This window comes from Cherax quadricarinatus, chromosome 21 (assembly GCF_038502225.1).
Source record: "Cherax quadricarinatus isolate ZL_2023a chromosome 21, ASM3850222v1, whole genome shotgun sequence".
Lineage (NCBI taxonomy): Eukaryota > Metazoa > Arthropoda > Malacostraca > Decapoda > Parastacidae > Cherax > Cherax quadricarinatus.
In genome coordinates, this window is record NC_091312.1 from 31,789,733 (window position 1) to 31,811,551 (window position 21,819).

A 21,819-nucleotide genomic window follows, 5' to 3' on the forward strand; every position below is an offset into this window, starting at 1 on the left:
GACATAAGGTGATAATTGCAGTAATGTACAACCCAGCACAGAACTGCAGGAGGCCAAGAGAAGAATACAATGAGAGCAACAGAGCAATGGTCAACACACACTAGCCGAGGTGGCCAGAAGAGCACACATGGGGGGAGCAAAGTTACTAGTTATGGGTGGTTTCAATCACAAGGAGATTGACTGGGAAAACCTGGAGCCCCATGGGGGTCCCGAAACATGGAGAGCCAAGATGATGGATGTGGTGCTGGAAAACCTCATGCACCAACATGTTAGAGACACTACCAGAGAGAGAGGTGAGGATGATCCAGCAAGACTGGACCTGGTATTCACCTTGAGTAGTTTGGACATCAAGGATATCACGTATGAAAGGCCCCTAGGAGCTAGTGATCATGTGGTTCTGTGCTTTGACTACATAGTTGAGCTTCAAGTGGAGAGAGTAGCAGGAGTAGGATGGGAAAAACCAAACTACAAAAGGGGGAACTACTCAGGCATGAGGAACTTCCTGCAAGACATATGTGGACTATGTGGCAACAAAATAAGGAGGCAGAGGAGAGGTTTGTTCCCAAGGGAAACAGAAATAGTGGGAACAGAATGGGACCTTGGTTCACCCAAAGGTGTAGGGAGGCAAAAACTAGGTGTACTAGAGAATGGAAAAGGTACAGAAGACAGAGAACTCAGGAAAATAAAGAGATTAGCTGAAGAGCCAGAAATGAATATGCACAGATAAGAAGGGAGGCTCAGCGACAGTATGAAAATTACATAGCATCGAAAGTCAAGTCTGACCCGCAGCTGTTGTATAGCCACATCAGGAGGAAAACAACAGTCAAGGACCAGGTAATCAGACTGAGGAAGGGTGATGGGGAGTTCACAAGAAACGACCGAGAGGTATGTGAGGAGCTCAACATGAGATTTAAAGAAGTATTTACAGTGGAAACCAGTAGGACTCCAGGAAATCAGAACAGGGGGGTACACCAACAAGTACTGGATGAGGTACACATAACCAAGGAGGAGGCAAAGAAGCTGCTATGTGATCTTGACACCTCAAAGGCGGTGGGACCAGACAACATCTCTCCGTGGGTCCTTAGAGAGGGAGCAGAGATGCTGTGTGTGCCAATAACAAAGATCTTCAACACATGCATTGAAACTGGGCAACTCTCTGAGGTATGGAAGATGGCAAATGTAGTCCCAATTTTTAAAAAGGGAGACAGACATGAGGCACTAAACTACAGACCTGTATCATTAATGTGTATAGTATGCAAAGTCATGGAGAAGATCATCAGGAGGAGAGTGGTGGAGCACCTGGAAAGAAACAAGTGTATAATTGACAACCAGCACAGTTTCAGGGAAGGAAAATCCTGTGTCACAAACCTACTAGAGTTTTATGACAAGGTGACAGAAGTAAGACAAGAGAGAGAGGGGTGGATCAACTGCATTTTTTTGGACTGCAAGAAGGCCTTCGACACAGTTCCTCACAAGAGGTTACTGCAAAAGCTAGAGGATCAGGCACACATAATAGGAAAGGCACTGCAATGGATCAGAGCATACCTGACAGGGAGGCAACAACGAGCCATGGTACGTGACGAGGTGTCAGAGTGGGTGCCTGTGACAAGCAGGGTTCCACAGGGGTCAGTCCTAGGACCTGTGCTGTTTTTGTTATATGTGAATGACATAATGGAAGGGATAGACTCAGAAGTGTCCTTGTTTGCAGATGATGTGAAGTTAATGAGAAGAATCAAACTGGATGAGGATCAGGCAGGACTACAAAGAGACCTGGACAGGCTACAAGCCTGGTCCAGCAACTGGCTTCTTGAGTTTAACCTTGCCAAATGCAAAGTCATGAAGATTGGGGAAGGGCAAAGAAGACCGCAGACACAATATAGTCTAGATGGCCAAAGACTGCAAACATCACTCAAGGAAAAAGATCTGGGGGTGAGTATAACACCGAGCATATCTCCTGAGGCACACATCAATCAGATAACTGCTGCAGCATACAGGCGTCTGGCAAACCTACGGATAGCGTTCCAATACCTCAGTAAGGAATCGTTCAGGACTGTATACCATTTACGTCAGGCCCATACTGGAGTATGCAGCACCAGTTTGGAATCCACACCTGGTCAAGCACATCAAGAAATTAGAGAAAGTGCAAAGGTTTGCAACAAGACTAGTCCCAGAGCTAAGGGGATTGTCATACGAAGAAAGGTTGAGGGAAATTGGCCTGACAACACTGGAGGTCAGGAGGGTCAGGGGAGACATGATAACGACATATAAAATACTGTGCGGAATAGACAAGGTGGAGAAAGACGGGATGTTCCAGAGATGGGACACATAAACAAGAGGTCACAATTGGAAGTTGAAGACTCAGATGAATCAAAGGGATGTTAGGAAGTATTTCTTCAGTCATAGAGTAGTCAGGCCATGGAATAGCCTAGAAAGTGACGTAGTGGAGGCAGGAACCATACATAATTTTAAGGCGAGGTATGATAAAGCTCATGGAGCAGGGAGAGAGAGGAACTAGTAGCAATCAGTAAAGAGGCAGGGCCAGGAGCTATGACTCGACCCCTGCAACCACAAATAGGTGAGTACACACACACACACACACGCACACACACACACACACACACACACACACACACACACACACTACACACACATACACACACACACACATACACACACACACACGCACACACACACATACACACATACACATACACACGCATATGCACATACACATACACATACACACACACACACACACACACACACACACACACACACACACACACACACACACACACACACAGAGCAGAACAGAACAGCAAGGGCAAGCACACACACAACTATTCTCAGAACCATACAACCTATCACACCATCCCAACACACACTACAATCCATACCCACAGCCTCCACCCAACACCGAGCTATAGAATCCCACAGTATGTTACCAGGTCTCCCACCCTCACAGGCCCCCCAAACCACAGTGTTAGAAAGGAAACTGAAGGTATGGTACACAAACGCTGATGGAATAACAAATAAGTGGGAGGAGTGGCATGAAAGAGTCAAAGAGGCATCACCGGACATCATAGCTCTCACGGAAACCAAGCTTACAGGTATGATAACAGATGCCATCTTTCCAACGGCATACCAAATCCTGAGGAAAGACAGAGGGAACAGGGGGGGTGGAGGAGTGGCACTGCTGATCAAAAATCGCTGGAATTTTGATGAGCTGGAGAGAGGAGACAGCGGAGAAGAAAGTGATTACATAGCGGGAACGCTTCACTCTGGAGGTCCCAAGGTGGTAATAGCAGTGATGTATAACCCACCACAGAACAGCAGGAGGCCAAGGCAAGAGTACGACGAGAGCAATAGAGCGATGGTTGACACACTGGCTACAGTGGCCAGAAGAGCTCATGCATGCAGGGCAAAGCTCCTGATCATGGGTGACTTCAACCACAGGGAGATCAATTGGGAGAACTTGGACCCGCATGGGGGCCAAGATACATGGAGGGCTAAGATGATGGAGGTGGTACTGGAAAACTTCATGTACCAACACGTAAGGGACACTACAAGAGAGAGAGGAGAGGATGAACCAGGAAGGCTGGGCTTTGTATTCACCTTGAGTAGTGCAGATATCGAGGACATCACATATGAAAGACCCCTTGGGGCCAGTGACCATGTGGTTTTAAGCTTCGAATACACAGTAGAGCTACAAGTGGAGGGAGAAGCAGGAAGGCCAGGATGAATGAAGCCAAACTACAAGAAAGGGGACTACACAGGAATGAGGAACTTCCTGAATGGGGTTCAGTGGGACAGAGAACTGGCAGGGAAGCCAGTTAATGAGATGATGGAATATGTAGCAACAAAATGCAAGGAGGCTGAGGAGAGGTTTGTACCCAAGGGTAACAGGAATAATGAAAAAGCCAGGATGAGCCCATGGTTTACCCAAAGGTGCAGGGAAGCAAAAACCAAGTGTGTTAGGGAATGGAAGAAATATAGAAGGCAAAGGACCCAGGAGAATAAGGAGAGCAGTCGTAGAGCCAGAAATGAATATGCACAGATAAGAAGGGAGGCCCAAAGACAATATGAAAATGACATAGCAGCGAAAGTCAAATCTGACCCGAAATTGTTGTACATCCACATCAGGAGGAAAACAACAGTCAAGGACCAGGTAATCAGGCTAAGGAAGGAAGGAGGAGAGACAACAAAAAATGACCATGAAGTATGTGAGGAACTCAACAAGAGATTCAAAGAAGTGTTCACAGAGGAGACAGAACGGGCTCCAGAAAGACAGAGAGGTGGGGCACACCACCATGTGCTGGACACAGTGCACACAACCGAGGAAGAAGTGAAGAGGCTTCTGAGTGAGCTAGATACCTCAAAGGCAATGGGGCCAGATAACATCTTCCCATGGGTATTGAGAGAGGGAGCAGAGGTGCTATGTGTACCCCTAACAACAATATTCAATACATCTATCGAAACAGGGAGATTGCCTGAGGCATGGAAGACAGCAAATGTAGTCCCAATCTTTAAAAAAGGAGACAGACATGAAGCATTAAACTACAGACCAGTGTCACTGACATGTATAGTATGCAAAATCATGGAGAAGATTATCAGGAGAAGAGTGGTGGAACACCTAGAAAGGAATGATCTCATCAACAGTAGCCAACATGGTTTCAGGGACGGGAAATCCTGTGTCACAAACCTACTGGAGTTCTATGACATGGTGACAGCAGTAAGACAAGAGAGAGAGGGGTGGGTGGATTGCATATTCTTGGACTGCAAGAAGGCGTTTGACACAGTTCCACACAAGAGATTGATGCAAAAACTGGAGGACCAAGCAGGGATAACAGGGAAGGCACTACAATGGATCAGGGAATACTTGTCAGGAAGACAGCAGCGAGTCATGGTATGTGGCGAGGTGTCAGAGTGGGCACCTGTGACCAGCGGGGTCCCACAGGGGTCTGTCCTAGGACCAGTGCTGTTTCTGGTATTTGTGAACGACATGACGGAAGGAATAGACTCTGAGGTGTCCCTGTTTGCAGATGACGTGAAGTTGATGAGAAGAATTCACTCGATTGAAGACCAGGCAGAACTACAAAGGGATCTGGACAGGCTGCAGACCTGGTCCAGCAATTGGCTCCTGGAGTTCAATCCCACCAAGTGCAAAGTCATGAAGATTGGGGAAGGGCAAAGAAGACCGCAGACGGAGTACAGTCTAGGGGGCCAGAGACTACAAACCTCACTGAAGGAAAAAGATCTTGGGGTGAGTATAACACCAGGCACATCTCCTGAAGCGCACATCAACCAAATAACTGCTGCAGCATATGGGCGCCTAGGAAACCTCAGAACAGCATTCCGACATCTTAATAAGGAATCGTTCAGGACCCTGTACACCGTGTACGTTAGGCCCATATTGGAGTATGCGGCACCAGTTTGGAACCCACACCTAGCCAAGCACGTAAAGAAACTAGAGAAAGTGCAAAGGTTTGCAACAAGACTAGTCCCAGAGCTAAGAGGTATGTCCTACGAGGAAAGGTTAAGGGAAATCAACCTGACGACACTGGAGGACAGGAGAGATAGGGTGGACATGATAACGACATACAAAATACTGAGAGGAATTGACAAGGTGGACAAAGACAGGATGTTCCAGAGATTGGACACAGTAACAAGGGGACACAGTTGGAAGTTGAAGACACAGATGAATCACAGGGATGTTAGGAAGTATTTCTTCAGCCACAGAGTAGTCAGTAAATGGAATAATTTGGGAAGTGATGTAGTGGAGGCAGGATCCATACATAGCTGTAAGCAGAGGTATGATAAAGCTCACGGTTCAGGGAGAGTGACCTAGTAGCGATCAGTGAAGAGGCGGGACCAGGAGCTCGGACTCGACCCCTGCAACCTCAACTAGGTGAGTACAACTAGGTGAGTACACACACAGCATCAAGGGGACACAGTTGGAAGTTGAAGACACAGATGAATCAGCCAGAGAGTAGTCAGGAAGTGGAATAGTTTGGGAAGTGATGTAGTGAAGGCAGGATCCATACATAGCTTTAAGCAGAGGTATGATAAAGCTCACGGTTCAGGGAGAGTGACCTAGTAGCGACCAGTGAAGAGGTGGGGCCAGGAGCTTGGACTCGGCCCCTGCCACCTTAACTAGGTGAGTACACAGCACATACACTCTACAAAAACCTAACCCATAGAAAAATGGTGGCTCAGAGGGCAAGTTGAAAGCTCAGAGGATCAGAGAAAGATGGTCCTGGTAAAGAAGACTAGATTGAAGAGCATTGTAAAAGGATGGAACAAGAGTTAGAGAGTAAACTAGGTGAGCGTGCTGCAAAAATGGGAAAGAGGATGGAGGCAGAGAAGAAGTCACAAGCTGAAGCCACAAAAGCCAGGATACAGGCCCTAGAATGTGAAATATGCTGAAACATGTTACAGAGGAGACAAGGCATCAGAAGCAGGTACACCCATATTAAAGGAGGCACCCATTGGAAAGGAAATAGACAAGACTTATGCTAAGGCCCTATTAGTCCACCAAGGAAGGCTGATGAATGTAGGAAGAGAGGTGTTAGGAGCAGGGATAGCAGTGTGGGGGAAGAAGGTAGAGAGGGTGACAGGTCAAATGCAGAGGCATGACCATGCCACCAAGAGTTACAGGAAAAAATAATGGAGACAATGGCAATGTTCAAATGGGACCCAGTGATACAGAAGGAAATGCAATGTGAGGAGAAGAGGGAGAAGTCAGTGCTTATTCATGGGGTTCAGGAAAGCGAAAGGAGGACACATAATGAAAGATGGCAGTAAGAAAAACAAGAGAGTGAAATCATCAAAGAAATAGGTGAGGAGGATGTGACTGAGATAGTAAATTTTCAGAGAATAGGAGGGTACTTGAAGAGGAGAAATTGGCCTGTCAAACTGATTTTCATGACAGAAATGGTGCAGAACAGGATCCTGCAAGAGAAACCACAGCTGAAGGAATCATCAGTGTACAAGAGGGTGTTCCTAGACTGCGATAGAAAAAGAACAGAATGACAGCAGCTGAGGGAGAAGACACAGAAATGAAAGGGGCTAAGAAGAGAGACAAAGACAGAGTCTGCAGAAGGCAACCAGAGCTGGGCAGAGCAACAAGTGCAAGCACAGACAGAACCATCAGAACCCTACAGCCAAACATGCTATCATAACACTAACAACAATTCACACTTACAGTCCCCACCCCACAATATGCTATAGAATCCCACGGTGCACTACCAGGCCCCCTCCCCCACAGACCCCCAGAACACAGTGTTGGAGAGGAAACTGAAGGTGTGGTACACCAATGCTGATTGAATAACAAATAAGTGAGAGGAGTGGCATGAAAGAATCAAAGAGGCATCACTGGACATCATAGCTCTCACTGAAACCAAGCTCACAGGAATGATAACAGATGCCATCTTTCCAATGGGATATCAGATGCTGAGGAAAGACAGAGGGGGTGAGGAGTGGAACTGCTCATCAATAACCAATGGGGTTTTGATGAGGTGGAGAGAGGAGGCAGAGGAGAAGCAAGAGACTACATAATAGGAACACTTTAGTCTGGAGGTCCTCAAGTGGTAATTGCAGTTTACCTGGAGTTTACCTGGAGAGAGTTCCGGGGGTCAACGCCCCCGCGGCCCGGTCTGTGACCAGGCCTCCTGGTGGATCAGAGTCTGATCAACCAGGCTGTTGCTGCTGGCTGCACGCAAACCAACGTACGAGCCACAGCCCGGCTGATCAGGAACTGACTTTAGGTGCTTGTCCAGTGCCAGCTTGAAGACTGCCAGGGGTCTGTTGGTAATCCCCCTTATGTGTGCTGGGAGGCAGTTGAACAGTCTCGGGCCCCTGACACTTATTGTATGGTCTCTTAACGTGCTAGTGACACCCCTGCTTTTCATTGGGGGGATGGTGCATCATCTGCCAAGTCTTTTGCTTTCATAATGAGTGATTTTCGTGTGCAAGTTTGGTACTAGTCCCTCTTGGATTTTCCAGGTGTATATAATCATGTATCTCTCCCTCCTGCGTTCCAGGGAATACAGGTTTAGGAACCTCAAGCGCTCCCAGTAATTGAGGTGTTTTATCTCTGTTATGCGCGCCGTGAAAGTTCTCTGTACATTTTCTAGGTCGGCAATTTCACCTGCCTTGAAAGGTGCTGTTAGTGTGCAGCAATATTCCAGCCTAGATAGAACAAGTGACCTGAAGAGTGTCATCATGGGCTTGGCCTCCCTAGTTTTGAAGGTTCTCATTATCCATCCTGTCATTTTTCTAGCAGATGCGATTGATACAATGTTATGGTCCTTGAAGGTGAGATCCTCCGACATGATCACTCCCAGGTCTTTGACGTTGGTGTTTCGCTCTATTTTGTGACCAGAATTTGTTTTGTACTCTGATGAAGATTTAATTTCCTCATGTTTACCATATCTGAGTAATTGAAATTTCTCATCGTTGAACTTCATATTGTTTTCTGCAGCCCACTGAAAGATTTGGTTGATGTCCGCCTGGAGCCTTGCAGTGTCTGCAATGGAAGACACTGTCATGCAGATTCGGGTGTCATCTGCAAAGGAAGACACGGTGCTGTGGCTGACATCCTTGTCTATGTCGGATATGAGGATGAGGAACAGGATGGGAGCGAGTACTGTGCCTTGTGGAACAGAGCTTTTCACCGTAGCTGCCTCGGACTTTACTCTGTTGACGACTACTCTCTGTGTTCTGTTAGTGAGGAAATTATAGATCCATCGACCGACTTTTCCTGTTATTCCTTTAGCACGCATTTTGTGCGCTATTACGCCATGGTCACACTTGTCGAAGGCTTTTGCAAAGTCTGTATATATTACATCTGCATTCTTTTTGTCTTCTAGTGCATTTAGGACCTTGTCGTAGTGATCCAATAGTTGAGACAGACAGGAGCGACCTGTTCTAAACCCATGTTGCCCTGGGTTGTGTAACTGATGGGTTTCTAGATGGGTGGTGATCTTGCTTCTTAGGACCCTTTCAAAGATTTTTATGATATGGGATGTTAGTGCTATTGGTCTGTAGTTCTTTGCTGTTGCTTTACTGCCCCCTTTGTGGAGTGGGGCTATGTCTGTTGTTTTTAGTAACTGTGGGACGACCCACGTGTCCATGCTCCCTCTCCATAGGATGGAAAAGGCTTGTGATAGGGGCTTCTTGCAGTTCTTGATGAACACAGAGTTCCATGAGTCTGGCCCTGGGGCAGAGTGCATGGGCATGTCATTTATCGCCTGTTCGAAGTCATTTGGCGTCAGGATAACATCGGATAGGCTTGTGTTAATCAAATTTTGTGGCTCTCTCATAAAAAATTCATTTTGATCTTCGACTCTCAGTCTGGTTAGCGGCTTGCTAAAAACTGAGTCATACTGGGACTTGAGTAGCTCACTCATTTCCTTGCTGTCATCTGTGTAGGACCCATCTTGTTTAAGTAGGGGCCCAATACTGGACGTTGTTCTCGATTTTGATTTGGCATAGGAGAAGAAATACTTTGGGTTTCTTTCGATTTCATTTATGGCTTTTAGTTCTTCCCGCGATTCCTGACTCCTAAAGGATTCTTTTAGCTTAAGTTCGATGCTTGCTATTTCTCTGACCAGTGTCTCCCTACGCATTTCAGATATATTGACCTCTTTTAGCCGCTCTGTTATTCTTTTCCGTCGCCTGTAAAGGGAGCGCCTGCCTCTTTCTATTTTACATCTACTCCTCCCTTTTCTTAGAGGAATAAGCCTTGTGCAAACATCGAGTGCCACCGAGTTAATCTGTTCTAGGCATAAGTTTGGGTCTGTGTTGCTTAGTATATCTTCCCAGCTTATATCGGTTAGGAATTGGTTTACTTGGTCCCACTTTGTTTTTGTTATTGAAGTTGAATTTGGTGAATGCTCCCTCGTGACTAGTCTCATTATGTCGGTCTGGGGCTCCACGCATACATGTCTGAACCTCAATTATGTTGTGATCTGAGTATATTGCTTTTGATATGGTGACATTTCTTATCAGATCATCATTGTTAGTGAAGATGAGGTCTAGTGTATTCTCCAGTCTAGTAGGCTCTATTATTTGCTGGTTTAAATTGAATTTTGTGCAGAGATTTAAAAGCTCGTGTGAGTGTGAGTTTTCATCAGAGCTGCCTCCTGGTGTTATTACTGCAACAATATTATTTGCTATATTCCTCCATTTTAGGTGCCTTAAGTTGAAATCCCCCAGGAGCAAGATGTTGGGTGCAGGAGCTGGAAGATTTTCCAGACAGTGGTCAATTTTTAACAGCTGTTCCTGGAATTGCTGGGATGTTGCATCCAGAGGATTGTAGACTACCACAATGACTAGGTTTTGGTTCTCGACCTTTACTGCTAAAACTTCCACTACATCATTTGAGGCATTAAGCAGTTCTGTGCAAACAAGTGACTCTGCAATGTACAGGCCAACCCTCCCCTTTTGCCTGTTCACTCTGTCACATCTGTATAGGTTGTAACCTGGGATCCATATTTCGTTGTCCAAGTGATCCTTTATGTGGGTCTCAGTGAAAGCCGCGAACATTGCCTTTGCCTCTGCAAGCAGTCCACGGATGAAAGGTATTTTGTTGTTTGTTGCTGGCTTTAGACCCTGTATATTTGCAAAGAAGAATGTTATCGGACTGGTGGTATTGTTGGTACTGGGGGGGGGGATTTTTTTTCCAGCATTAGTATCTGTATCTGTTGGTTTGGAGTGGAGGCCATCGACTGTGGTTCCACTCCAGGAATGACTGGATTTGGTGTACGATTTCTGCCATTTCCTGCCAGTTTTTTTTCCTTCCTGGTACTAAAAAACCTCTCCCTCTTGAGTGGCTGTGGCTACCCAGGTTTTCCCATGGCCTGGATGTTTTGTATCTTTTTGTCCCCTTTAGATGGTATGCCTGGCAATTTAAGTTATAGCACAGTCTTTCCTGTACTGAAGAGGTACACAGTTCAGGGTGAAAAAGCTTACAGGAAGGGAGTTTGCATTTTCCTGTTGTCATATGGGCATGGCATTTTCTAGGGTGGTCATAGTTGCACGTCCCATCTGTTTTTCCAGATTTCCCATGCCAGCAGATACCAAGTGCATAGTATGTGCACAGGCTTGGTTTCCGTTTGCCTTGGGTTTCTGTGACTGTATTCCCTGTTGGTGCATGTTTCCCTGTCTTACTTCTATCCTCCCTAGCACCAACAATGGAGCTCCCACCAGTTGTTTTTGGTAATATATCCTCACTATTGCTAGTGGAGTCCTCTTGTTTGCTATTTCCTGCGGTATTTCTAGTTTGCAATATTGGTTTTATCTTATCTTTGACTACACTTGTTTCCCTACTATGGCTCCTGTCCCCTATGAGGTCATTTATATGTATTCCTTCCTGCATATAGTTCCCGACTACCTGGACAAAATCTCCAGCTTCACCATTTCTGTCTCCCAGGACAGCATCTCCAGCTTCACCATTACTGTCTCCCAGGACAGCACCTCCAGCTTCACCATTACTGTCTCCCAGGACAGCACCTCCAGCTTCACCATTACTGTCTCCCAGGACAGCACCTCCAGCTTCACCATTACTGTCTCCCAGGACAGCACTATCAGCCCCACATTTACTGACTACCAGGACTTCATCTCCAGCCTTACAGTTTCTGACTACATGGCCAGTATCAAGGGCAGTACCATTCAGCACAGACTTTTTATGTTCCCATCTGTTGTAGAAAGCTTCCAGGTTGTCTATGAAAGCAGCTTTGATGTTGTCCTCTTTTAATACCCTTGTGATTTTAGTCCACAGATTTATCTCATTTGGGCATACCCAAAAACATTTCCCTGTTTTAACACTGCTTGTAGCTAGTTCTTGGATATCTGCACAAGGGACGTGACACCAATTTCCACACAAATGACAATTTATCCACGTGGAAGCCCGTTTGTTTGACTGACCACAGACTACACACAGCTTCATAATGATTTGAATGGTTGATTTACTGCAATTCTACTAGCAACCTCTTGAATATTCTATTAATAACCTCCTTAAATGAAGCTCTAGCTATTTGTATTTCTGTTTCTAACTGTTTTTGTATATTGGACAGCTTACCGTGCACGTTCCTGATATATATTTAATGTTTGTGTTTATAAGGGCGCCTACAACCCCATCCGTTTACAGTCTGCTTTATTGTCCAACGAAACCATTTGAAACCAGTCAAGGGTTCGGACCAGTCAAGGGTTCGGACCAGTCAAGGGTTCGGACCAGTCGATCTGATCTGATCAGTGGGTCGCTTATTTAAAACATACTGGTCGGTGATTTGGGCTAACACATGAAGGATCTACTGGAAATTATCTACCCGAGTAATATGTGATTTGATTGATACAAAAGTATAACTTGCGTGTTGAAGAAACTGGTGATTTCTGGCAGCTCCTACAATGACGAACGGTCGACCTCAACCCTTGTTTATCAATCGCTGTATCTAGCTTTTCTATTTTATTTCCGTCTCCACCACAATAAATGCTATATTATCACTATAGTTTACTGGTGGAAATTTTGGAGGAAGGACGCTTTTTCTGTAGTAATATTTGCTTCTGGTTGTGTATATTGCGACCGCTGGTAACTACAGGTTATATGAAATTCACAGTATACGTCTGGTATTTCAAGAAAAAAGAAACTAATGAAAGTCACTCCACTCCACTAAGTACCATTATAATACTGGTTAGTTGCTACTACAACACTGTATTCTGCTATTCACTGGTATCACTAGATTATATGCGAGTACACTAGCAAGCCAGGAAGATTATTAAAAACAGCTGACCTGTGGTAAGTTTCTGGCGACTTCTGGCACCAGCCTCTATAGGCTTATCACTTCATTTACAAATTCACCTGTTTTCAAATGACACTTTAGCCTTTATCAACAATATACTAGGGAGCCACTGTAGTATACACTATACACTATGTATACTCAATGTTATCAGGGAGACTTTCTTTCCTCTGACACGAAAAGTTCAATTATTATTATTTTTTTCACACGGGACACAGGCCTATGATTCCCCTCTGGCAGTAAACTCTGCTAGGTAGTGCACACTAATTCTCCTTTTTTGACTCAGTATATAATGTTTTCCACCCAAGATTGGTTCCAGGCGCTAGAGGGATGTATCATATAGGATTGATGACACAAATTAAAGTTCTAGCACGTAAGAGCGACCGTGAAAACACCAGAAAACCCGGAGCACAACGAGGCACGCTGACACTGTCACGCACTCACACCAGTGATGTATAACCCTCCACAGAACAGCAGAAGGCCAAGGTAAGAGTATGATAAGAGTAACAGAGTGATGATTTACACACTGGGTGAAGTGGTCAGAAGGGCTCATGCCAGCAGGGCAAAGCTATTGACTTTGGGTGACATCAGTCACAAAGAAATTGACTGGGAGAACTTGGAGCCACATGGGGGCCCAGAAATGTGGAGGGCTAAGATGATGGAGATGGTACTGGAAAACCTCATGTACCATCACATAAGGGACACTACCAGAGAGAGAGAGGATGAACCAGCAAGGTTGGACCTAATATTCACCTTTAGTAGTGCAGATATTGAGGACATCACATAAAGACTCCTTGGGGCCAGTGGCCATGTGGTTCTGAGCTTGAAATACATGGTAGAGTTACAAGTGAAGAGGGAAGCAGGAAGAGCAGGATGAATGAAGTCAAACCTGAAGCTGTTGTACAGCCACATCAGGAGGAAAACAACAGTCAAGAACCAGGTAATCAGGGTGAGGAAGGAAGGAGGGAAGATCACAAGAAATGACCAAAAAGTATGCCAGGAACTCAACATGAGATTCAAAGAAGTGTTCACAGAGGAGACAGAAGGAACTCCAGAAAGACAGAGAGGTGAAGTACACCATCAAGTGTTAGACACACTACATGCAACTGAGGAAGAAGTGAAGAGGCTGCTAAGCGAGCTAGATACCTCAAAGGCGATGGGGCTGGGTAACATCTCTCCATGGGTCCTGAGAGGGGGAGCAGAGGCACTCTGTGTGTCACTAACAACAATCCTCAACACATTTATTGAAACAAGATGACTGCCTGAGGTATGGAAGACAGCAAATTTAGTCCCATTTTTTAAAAAACAAAGAAGCACCAAACTACAGACCAGTGTCACTAACATGTATGCAGAGTCATGGAGAAGATTATCAGGAGGAGAGTGGTGGAGCACCTAGAAAGGACAACAAACACGGTTTCAAGGGTTGGAAATCTTGTGTCACAAACCCACTGGAGTTCTGTGACAGGGGGACAGCAGTAAGACAAGAGAGAGGGGTGGGTAGATTGCATTTTCTTGGGCTGTAAGAAGGCTTTTGTCACTGCACTGCAATGGATCAGGGAATACCTGTTAAGAAGACATCAGGGAGTCATGGTATATGACGAGGTGTCAGAGTGGGCGCTTGTGACAAGCGGCGTTCCACAGGGGTCAGTTCTAGGACCGATGCTGTTTCTCTTGTATGTGAATGACATGATACAAGAATAGACTCAGAAGTGTCACTGTTTGCAGATGATGTGAAGTTGATGAGAAGAATTCAATTGGAGGAGGAGCCGGCAGAGCTACAAAGGGATCTGGACAGGCTGCAGACCTGGTCCAGAAACTGGCTTCCAGAGTTCAACCCCACCAAGTGCAAAGTCATGAAGATTAGGGAAGGGCAAAGAAGACTGCAGACAGAGTACAGTTTAGGGGGCAGAGACTACAAACCTCACTCAAGGAAAAGGATCTTGGGGTGAGTGTAACACTGGGCACATCTCCTGAGGCACACATCAACCAAATAACTGCTGCAGCATATGGGCGCCTAAGAATAACATTCCGACATCTCATTAAGGCAGTGGTTCCCAAACTGGGGGTAAATTACCCCCTGGGGGTAATTTAACCATTTTTGGGGGGTAATGGAGGGGTGACAGAAAAAAAGTTATGAATTCTGAAAATCAAGAAAACAATGCGGTACCCGGTATGAGGATTATTGTTAACTTTGTCTTAGTATATAAAGTTGTAAAGTAAACCTATTATAAGTAAGTAATAAAGTTAAACCAAATAACAATAAACATCAAAAACTAATATACAGTATTAGAAAAGAAGAAATATATAGCTAAGTGTGTGGAAACCCAAAAGTATTTTGACAAGTATGCTTCAGGACAAAAGTCACTCAGTAGCCCAGATCGACCTGTCCAGTAGGCGTCACTCACTTCCTGAGGCTGCCTCTATTTCACACTGTCAGTTTATCTGTGAGCATCAGCCGAGGTAGACTTAAGCTGGTATGTATGTGTACTGCCCTGTGCAGTATATAGTTAGTATTTACCCACTGTTACTGTGAATTTGTAGCTATTATTAATTTTATATATAATGTATGTGTGGTTCTTACATTTTCAATGGTTTTGCTAGGATTAGCAGAGTATGCGAGGCTGTATACGTTCACGTTTAGCCATATATATCAATAATAACAACATTTTGTGAAAGGGGTAACATGCTTTATGTGGCATGTTAAATTGAGTAACAAGCTGAAAAAGTTTGCGAACCACTGCATTAAGGAATTGATCAAGATCATGTACACCGTGTATGTCAGACCTATATTGGAGTGTGCAGCACTTGTTTGGAAACCACACCTAGCCAAGCATGTAAGGAAATTGAAGAAATCAAATCAAATCAAGTTTATTCTCTATAAGGGTTACAATGTGGGGTTTACAGGATAGGGATATTGTGTAGTTTACATGTTATAAAATACTAATTACAGAGGGGGCCACTAGGACACCTAGCATGGCTAGGCATTTCGGGCAGACTTAGATTACTTCTTAACATTAAATCCTTACAGATTATGGTATTAAGTCTAGGTGACTACATTATAATTTGTGAGTTTAGCAATGTGAATGCTTTTGTTTTGTCACAATACAAGGTGTCTATATTGGAGTATCATAGGCAAATATGACTAGTTAGGATTCATTATTTTAAGATTAAGATTAGTATTTCTGTGTTTATAGTCAGTGGGCGAGTTAGTGTAATTGTGAACCACCTGGTGGTTATCATGTAGTTAGTTGTCGGGATGTATCAGGGAGATAAGATGTTTTCTAACTGTAGTTTTGAAAGTGATGAGTGTGTCTGCAGTTCTAGAGTTTTTAGGTAGGGTGTTCCAGATTTTAGGTCCTTTGAAATACATTGAATTTTTGTAAAGGTTTAGTCGGACACGGGGAATGTCATAGAGATGTTTGTGTCTGGTGTTATGCCTGTGGATCCTGTCACAACTATCAAGAAAACTTTTTAGGTCAAGGTTGATATTGGAATTTAAGGTCCTGTAGATGTAGATTGCACAGTAGTAAGTGTGGATGTTCTGAACAGGGAGTAAGTTTAGATCTATGAAGAGTGGGGAAGTGTGTTGCCAGGGAAGGGATTTAGTGATTATTCTTACTGCGGCTTTTTGTTGGGTTATTATTGGCTTTAGGTGTGTTGCTGCAGTTGAACCACAAGCACAGATAGCGTAGGTGAGGTATGGATATATAAGTGAATGGTATAGTGTAAGAAGGGCAGTCTGCGGCACGTAGTATCGTATCTTGGAGAGGATCCCCACCGTTTTGGATACTTTTTTTATGTGTTGGATATGGGTGCTGAAATTTAGGTTGTTGTCGAGGTATAGGCCAAGGAATTTGCCCTCATGTCTGGCAATTAGAGTGTTGACGATCTTAATGTTAAGTTGCGCAACACCTGCTCTGCTACCATACATAATATAGTAGGTTTTGTCAGTGCTAAGTGTAAGTTTATTGGCTGTCATCCAAGTCGATATTTTGAGCAGCTCCTCGTTAACAATGGTGTTGAGGGTGGCAAGATTAGGGTGGGAGATGACATAAGTCGTGTCGTCAGCAAAGAGAATGGGTTTCAGGTGTTGGGATATGTTTGGAAGATCATTGATGTAAATGAGGAAGTGCAAAAGTTTGCAAAAAATCTAGTCCTGGAGCTAAAGGGCATGTCCTACGAGGAGTGGTTAAGGGAAATCGACCTGATGACACTGAAGGACAGGAGAGACAGGGGAGATATGATAACGACAAAATACCGAGAGGAATTGACATAGTGGACAGAGACAGGATGTTCCAGAGATGGGACACAGCAATAAGGGGTCACAATTTGAAGGTGAAGACTCAGATAAATGACGGATGTTAGGAAGTATTTCTTCAGCCACAGAGTTGTCAGGAAGTGGGATAGTCTGGGAAGTGATGTAGTGGAGGCAGGATCCATACCCAGCTTTAAGAAGACCACAGACAGAGTATAGACTAGATGGCCAAGGACTGCAAACCTTGCTCAAGGAGAAAGATCTTGGGGTGACCATAACATTGAGCATGTCTCCGGGGATACACATCAACCAGATTACTGCTGCAGCATACAGGCGCCTGACAAACCTGAGAATAGCGTTCTGATACCTTAGTAAGGAATCGTTCAAGACACTGTACACTGTGTACATAGGCCCATACTGGAGTATACAGCACCAGTTTGGAACCCTCACCTGGTCAAACACGTCAAGAAATTAGAGAAAGTGCAAAGGTTTGCAACAAAGCTAGTTCCGGAGCTCAGGGGTATGTCCTATGAGAAAAGTTGAGGGAAATCGGACTGACGACATTGGAGGACAGGAGGGTCAGGGGAGACATGATAATGACATACAAAATACTGCATGGAATAGATAAGGTAGACAGAGACAGGTTGTTCCAGATAGGGGACACAGAAACAAGGGGTCACAATTGGAAGCTGGAGACTAAGATGAGTCAGGGGGATGTTAGGAAGTATTTCTTCAGTCATAGAGTCGTCAGGAAGTGGAATAGCCTAGGAAGTGATGTAGTGGAGGCAGGAACCATACATAGCTTTAAGATGACGTATGACAAAGCTCTGGAAGCAGAGAGAAAGGACCTAGTAGCGATCAGTAAAGAGGCAGGCCCCTGCAACCACAGTTGTGAGTACAATTAGACGAGTACATACACACACACACACACAGGGATATAGGCATGGAATATAGGTGTGTGCAGACATAAGAGTGCATATAATCACTTTAACCTCGAAAAAAGGAAATATAGGTGATCACAGAAGAGTAAACATAGATAATAGTGCAAGTTACAGTGCTAGTGGGGGAGGGGGGAAAGCGGTTGAGAACTGTGCCTGTGAGTGTTGCCACACAGAACGTAGCGGCGTTCGAAGAATAAGTTCGACCCAAGATCAGGGAGATAAGAGATAGGCATAGATGTGTTGGTAAATACAGTGAGTGCAGTGAGAAAGTTGGCTGAACTAGTGACTAGAGACAAGCACCGTGACTGAGGACAGGCATCGCACAGCGGCAGCTACATGGGATCCAGGAGTGAAGTAACATACTGTGCCTTTTTGTGGTTGTATGTTGGGATTGGGTCTGGCCCTGCAAATACTGATAGCTGAGGGTCCTAAAACCCTGCTCTGGAGAGCTGAATATCATTATAGAGCACTCAAGCTTAGTAAAGGGGAGTAACTGGAAAGGGACTTTAGCAGTGCCACACACATCAGCGAAGCGTGCAGGCGCATTGGCCAAGACAAATACGTCTGTACTGCAAGCAAGTTTGCTCATGCACACATAGGTACTGTGCATGGATTGCCCCATATAGCAACATAGTGTAGAGAACCTGAGGATAGCACAAAATGTCAGACCTGTTTTACTGTTAAATTAAGGTTGAATCCAGCGAAGCATGCAGGTACATAGGCTAGGACAAATACACCCATACTGTAAGCTAGTTTGTCCAGGCACACACAGGTACTGTGCATGGATTGCCATATATAGCAGCACAGTGAGGGGAAACTGGGGATAGCCCAAGAGGTCAGACAGTCATCAATTTTACTACTAAATTAAAGAAAGCAAGCTTTGGAGACAGGACAGCAAAGCGCACACACAGGCACCAGGCACGTGTAAACATAAGAAGGCCATAAACACACACCCTACCCTAGCGGTTACCTCTAGTTCCTCCCTCTCCCCCCTCTTCCTACACCCTATCACCCTCGTTCTTACCCTCAGTCATTCACACAAAAACAAACATACAAACAACTACGTGCTCTCTCTCTCTCTCTCTCATTTTTTTTACACAGGGTTTGACAAAGTTAGATAAAGGATCCCTAGCTTTATTGACAAGCTATTTACATGTTAAGGATTCCTAACTTTATTGACAAACTAAGAGCTGTTACCTACATCAGCTCACTTGAAAGCATTTTTATTGTTATGAAACATACAAGTAGGGAGCCATCTGTGGGCCAGCATTTTCATCTGATCAACTGACTTTATCTCGTTGACATCATAACGCTGTACGAATGTGTTCCAGACTCGAGTCATCCTGGGAATAAATGATCTCAGATGAAGTGATGTTCTGGAGAAGGGTACAGCCAGAGTGAAGTTGCTGCTTTCTGCCATCTTGTGGTATAGAAGCTTGCTTCACACTGTCCTCAAAGTGGATCCAAGTGTGGTACTTTTTCAATATTGGCCTTGAACCTAACAGTAAGGCCACCCACATCCCTCATGTGTTGAAGGCTTTGCTGAAGTGACAGATCTATCCAGGATTGGTCCAGGCGAGAGATGAGACGTCTTGCTCTGTTCTCTACTCTGTCAAGCAGTCGCAGATGAGAAGGGGGGCAGGCAAACCAAGAAAGTGGAGCATACTCAAGGTGTGAGCGTATTTGTCCCTCATACAAAATCTTGCAACCCCTGCTGTCAAGCAGATGCAAGATACGGCAAAGTGCTGTAAGCTTCCTGGTTGCCTTGTTTGCAAGATTTACAACGTGGTTTTTCATGGTCAGTTTGGAGTCAAATTTCACCCCAAGGATATCAGCTTCTTCCCCAGGTGCCAACACCCTCCCAATCATCCTTACTACTGCACCGGCATTACCATCTTAGTGCCTAGAGATCATCATCATTTGTGTTTTCTCAGGTGCAAATGTTACTTGCCATCTATATCCCCAAGCTGATATAGCTCTGAGCTGGTGATTGATGTAGCTTAGAGCAGCTGGCATTTCTTCTCTTGGATAAGTGAATGTCAGTGTACAGTCATCTGCATATGCATGGGATTCTGGGACAAGATGAAGAAGGTCATTGAAGTAGACATTCCATAACAATGGTCCCAGAACACTTCCTTGTGGAACAGTTTCCTCAATAGGATGTCTTGCTGATTCTGTTCCATTGAAAACTACCCTTAGAGATCTACCATGAAGGTAATCACTGAGCAGACATAGCGTAGAGCCTGAAATTCCCAGAGCTTGCAGTTTTGCTAAGAGGCCCTGGTGCCACACCCGGTCGAAAGCACCAGCAATGTCCAGTGCTACCACACAGCTGACTTTGGATTCATCCAGTGACTGGTGCCACTTAGTAGAGAGGTTTAACAACAGATCAGCAGCAGAGTAACCTTTCCTGAAGCCATATTGAGGGTCACAAAGTAGTGAGTGGTAGTCAAAAAACTATCATTTGTCTTGAGATTATTGTCTCAAAGAGCTTGCCAGTGATTGACAGGAGTGACACTGGTCTGTAGTTGCTGATTTCTGCTCTGCTCTTCTTTTTGTGAACAGGGACTACATTTGCCTCTTTCCACAGAGAAGGCCATGTACATTGTACTAGGCAGTGCTGAAAGATGCAAGTTAGAGGTGCTGCTAGCTGATCTGCACGTCTTCTCAGCAATCTTGGGCTCAACTTGTCTTAGCCCACAGCCTTTTCTTGGTCAAGCGATTTAAGAAGGAAGTGCACCTCTTCCTGCCTTATTGTTACCACTGACAGTTTTGACACAGTTCTTGCAGCTAGCCAAGGAGGGTCCCTTGCTGGATCAAGAACTTGCATTTTGGTAGCAAAGTGTTCCCCAAAGAGGTCCGCTTTCTCTTGACTACTAGTAGAGGTGGTCCCATCCTGTCGATTTAGAGGTGGAATAAGTTCATCAGGCAGATAACCTTGTCTGTCCTTGACCAGGGACCATCGGATTTTGGAGCCTACCCTACCTGATGCTAGCTTTCTTCTTGTATCCATCTCCCATTTAACGATGGCCCACTTCTGAATGTCACCCATATGCTTACAGGCTTGCCTGTGCAAGTTCCTGTTATAGGTGGTTGGATATGTCTTATACCTTCGCCATGCGTTGTACTTAGCAGTAGCAGCCTCTCTACAACGAAAGCCAAACAAAGGCTGATCTGTAGGCTTCGTCACATATTGCCGGTGAGGAATGTGTTCTTGTTGTAGATTAAGGATGTGTCCACTGAAGGCTTTCACTTGGTAGTCAACATCCCCTTGGAGAAGAGCATTCCAATTGGTGGTGGCGAGCTCAGAGCAAAGGGCTGGCCAATTACCTCTTTCCCATAGCCAGGTTGTGCGTGTGGACTCCTCACCTCGTTCTGTTGGGATCTTAAGTGTCGTAAAAACAGCCTTGTGGTCAGATGATCCAGCGTAGCCGAGGGGTTGATCGCTCACTACTGGGTCAGGGGAGGAGCCAGAGATGTGAGTAGGGAAATCAACAAAATTTCTCATGTCAAATACTGCAAGAAGGTCATCAAAGTCCCTCTGTATAAGGTGTTGGTTGAGGTCACCAACAATTATGACATGTTGACAGTTGTGTTGTAGCAGAAGGGAGTCCACATTTTCCATTAGGAAGTTGATGGGGTCTGCATGTTGCCACTGAGGTCTGTATATTGCACATGCTAGTACAGAGGTACTAGTGTTTATGCATAGCTTGAAGAACATCATTTCAATATGAGTAGGGATGGCAACATCAATGTGCTGGGCATGTACACTTTTAGAAAAGCACTCAGCAACACCTCGTTGCCCTTTCCTGTCTCTTCTCATCCA

The 21,819-nt window shown here is 44.9% G+C and overlaps 1 protein-coding gene across 1 annotated transcript in view; it reads left to right on the forward strand.

The window, feature by feature from the left end:
- LOC128689156 (uncharacterized) overlaps positions 1-21,819 on the forward strand; it is a 214,123-nt gene that overhangs the window by 48,872 nt on the left and 143,432 nt on the right. The gene's annotated exons all lie outside the window — the stretch shown is intronic.